The sequence below is a fragment of the Condylostylus longicornis genome, unplaced genomic scaffold, assembly GCF_029603195.1.
Source record: "Condylostylus longicornis isolate FDR11 unplaced genomic scaffold, ASM2960319v2 ptg000055l, whole genome shotgun sequence".
In the NCBI taxonomy this organism is placed as follows: domain Eukaryota; kingdom Metazoa; phylum Arthropoda; class Insecta; order Diptera; family Dolichopodidae; genus Condylostylus; species Condylostylus longicornis.
In genome coordinates, this window is record NW_026578024.1 from 4,344,956 (window position 1) to 4,349,128 (window position 4,173).

The following is a 4,173-nucleotide window of genomic DNA, read 5'->3' on the forward strand; positions in this document are numbered from 1 at the left end:
TTGACATTTTAGACAATTTATATAGAGATCTTGGGGAAAAAAAAAGTACTACAATTTTTTTTCTTTTTGTTTTTTTGAATACTGAAAAATTTATTTTTAGCATAAGGGCAAAATATAGGAGTGCAATTGTATGTTACTCTTTAAGGGTAAAGTAAATTTTTATCGAAAGGAAAAGCATCTGTATTTTAAGGACTTAAAATTTTTTTTTGGAAATTTATTTTAATTTTTTCTTTTTTTATTTCTTCGAGTCAATTAATAAAGAACATGAACTTTTTTATGATAAGAAATTTTATCGGAAATTTATTATGTAATGAATTTAAGATAATTTTTAAGTTTTCAAAAAAAATTCTGACTTTAAGGTATAGATCCTAACATCATGTTTAACATTTTAAGTTAAGTAAAATAAAAATGATATGACGTTATGCGTATAGATTTCGACACATTTATATAATCAAGGTAACAAATAGATTTCCCTTGCATATTTAAAATTTTCACAAATGGCAATAGTATCTCTGTGGCCTTAGAATTTAAAAATCTAAATAAATAACTTTCAGTATAATTTAAACACAGATACAATTTATTTGATTATCCGATTCGCAATGCCGTAATTCTGCTCATAAGGAGAAGGGAATGAACTCTGGATTATTTTGGAAAAGAAGTCTAATTATTTATCTAGAACAAAATATACATAGTACCTATTCATTCTGCTTAAACTCTATTCAATCCTGAAATTTGTTTTCAATTTTCATTATTGCGAAAATAAAAAATCATCCAGGAATTCTCTATTTCATATTCTCATTTAAATGCGAAAAGTAGGTATTCTTTTTACCTCAAAATTTTAAATAAATATAATTTAATTACAACAATTACATTATGTAATAATCACCTGCTCCTCTTCCTCTGACCCTGGTAATAAAATGATAAATACTTGAACAATTTATTATCATTTTTATTGCCCCTTTTCTCAACTCAGCTTGCTCATCAAAACAATATTTTTCTTTTCTTAAATTTCGTGCCTATTATACAAAATTAAAATCAGATTATAAAATGTTTTATTACATTTTAGATTTTTAATGGTAACATTTATTTTAAATTTCTAATCACACTGCCAACAATAAATAAGTACTCAAAATGACTCTATTAATTATGCACGTGTTTCTCTTTCAATAGACAATTATTCCAATTTTTATTTTAAATAGCTGAAAATTGTAGATTATCATTTGTCAAACTGAAAAAATTATATAAATTGTTCCTCAGATCAATTGATATAGTAATGTAAAAAGAACTCCCATCATGGATGCGAAGGATAATGTGGAATAAGTTTAGGTTTAAAAAGATATTTCAATTGAATAAGGTTATTTAGATTTTCCTTTCGAATATTGAAAAATTGATTTCTTCTAACTCAATTTTAAGCAAGATTAAAGTCTCGTCCTGCAATTAAAGTCACTAATTTTAAAAATCTTCTTATCGTTTTTCCAATTTTAAATTTTAAAATTGATTTGTATGGCCACGAAGTAAATCCAAATAAAAGCAGTACAAACAATACAAAAAGCAGCTGTTTCTTCCGAATGTACACCAAAATTCATACCCAAATTATAACATGTAAAAGCGATTATTATATATAAGTTCTATATGCAAATACTTTGGACAAATACATATGCATTATACAAAGAAAATTTAATTTTATATATAAAAATTTTTTTCAAACAGATTTGCCACAGGGAAAAAAAAGTTCGAATTTATATTGTACTATGATGGAAAACCATGTGAACAGTAAAAATGTAGAAATTAATTACCATTTCTACAACAATAAGAAATCCAAGAAAACATTAACGTATTAAAAGTCCAATTTTTCAGATTGTTTTTAGGTAGATCCATAATAGGTATTTAACAAGACTCTAAGGCAAATTTGGAACAAATTTCCGAAAATGTTGTGGAAAATTAAATTTAACGTTTATATTTAAATTTTGTTCGTAACTTATTAAGAAGTTCCTCGGATCACTAAGAAACCAATTAAACAATGTTAACAAAAATTTTACATGATATAAACATTGCAAATTTGAGCTTCGAATATAATTAAGAGCTATATTTTGTTAACAACCATAGTTAAAACCAGAGATTTCAATAAAAATACAAACGCAACTGAAATTATCTAATTGTAGACCCAGGGATTTATGAAAACGTGCTAGTGGTCTACGAAAAAATATGAATTTAATTAAGTTTTTTATTTAACTTTCTCACATCATAGGTGTAATTTGTTACTGTTAGACATTTAAATCTACCGAATAAAGTGGCGGGGATCACTCTGGTATATACAGAAGTAAATAAAATTTTAATAATTAAAACATCCGCACCTCTAAATAAAACCTACCCTAAATTATTACTGCTTGAAAATATTTTGTAAGCAGTTCCACTAAATTATTCTTATTACCTATTAGCGCTAATCAAAAACCGTTGTGTGATTTAAAATTTGTAGCGCGGTGTATAAAAAGCAATCTACAAAAGAAAAGTTTTTCCATATTAATTTGGCAACATCGAAGGTAAAAAATTTATATAATACATGTATTACATTTACATACAACATAAGAATGTCATCTGCGATTCAAAAATAAACTTAGGTATAAATTTCTTTTACATAAGAAAAAAATACTTACATACACATTGCTACGTAAAATTTATATACCTTCTCCGAGTTATTATGGGTCAATTTCAAAATATTTTTGTTATTAAAAATATTAACCTATACCGTATATATTCATGTACTCATATACATATAACAGCTTTATCGGAGGGAAAACAAAATGTGACGTAAAATACTTATTTACATAAGCATATTAAAAACAAAAATCGTACATAATTGTAATACATAACATAACATAATGTACATGTATTTAATAACAGTACATAACAATACCGAAATTCAAAAATAAACAAGAGCTTTTTTGAAAAGCTTTAAAACTTATTCTTCTGTTTCAATACCATTATGTTCCATTCTCACAATATACAATTAAAATGCAACTCGTTTTTTGGAATATCCTAGATTGAATAAGTTTTTATTTTCATATTTAACAGTTATATTCGGTCAATCCTGATGTTAGTCGATGAAAAATCTTCCGTCTATTTAGTTTAATCTTTAAAAGTACCGGAAATCAAATATTAAAAAAAAAATACATTTTTTTTACCGTTATATTTAGATTATTATATACAAACACGTTGTGTATGTCTATATGTTCCATAATATATGTATACCATCATAATATTAAAATAAATACACAAAATAAAAATAATAAAGTGAAAAAAAATTACTAATTTGAATTTCATAGAATTTTATGTTTTATGTTCTGCTTTTTTTATGAAGAAAAATAATATGTATGTAAAAATATTTTCTTTTTAAATATAGTTTAAAAAATAATATGTTTAGTTGAATTCTAATGAAAAAAATATAACAAAAAAAAAAGACGAGAAAATCGAAATTTACGCGTATATCAAAAAAACTATGTAGACTTTAACACGGAACGTATAGCATAAGCATATTTTATAAAATTCACTGTAAATCAGTAGAGAAGGAAGAGATCTTAAGAAAATTTGGAGTGTGTTTGGAATATTAGTGCTTCTACATAAGGTGAATTTACGGAAGGTTCTTTTACGGCGCGATTTCGTTGCGAATAATTTGATTTCAATATTTTTAAGCAGATCTCAAATATTTTTAAGCAGATATAAGAAAAAATTGCAATATTAATTAACATCTTAAATGATTTTTGTAGATTTGTAAAACTAAATAATTTAAAACGAAGAAAAATGTTCACTTTACAATACAAAACAAAAAAAATATTGTACTTGGAATATTTATTTTAGGTTCCAGTTTAAATTTTAAAACGATTTGAATATAAAATATAAGGTGGTTCGCTGTTTTGAAGTGCGGAACAAATATTTGTGTTTTTTGAAAACTTAAACTGCTCATATGTTAGCTTTTTGAAGCTGGAAAGAAAACGTGTCAAACAAGCTTATCAAGATTTTTAAACACATACAATATAATTGTTTTACTCACATGGAAATATTCTGATATAAATTTAATGCTTATATTATTAAAGTTACTTATGTGACAAGTGGTTTATTCAAGTGTTATTTAAAATATCATACAAAGCTATTGAAACAAGTAAAAATCAAAAGTAT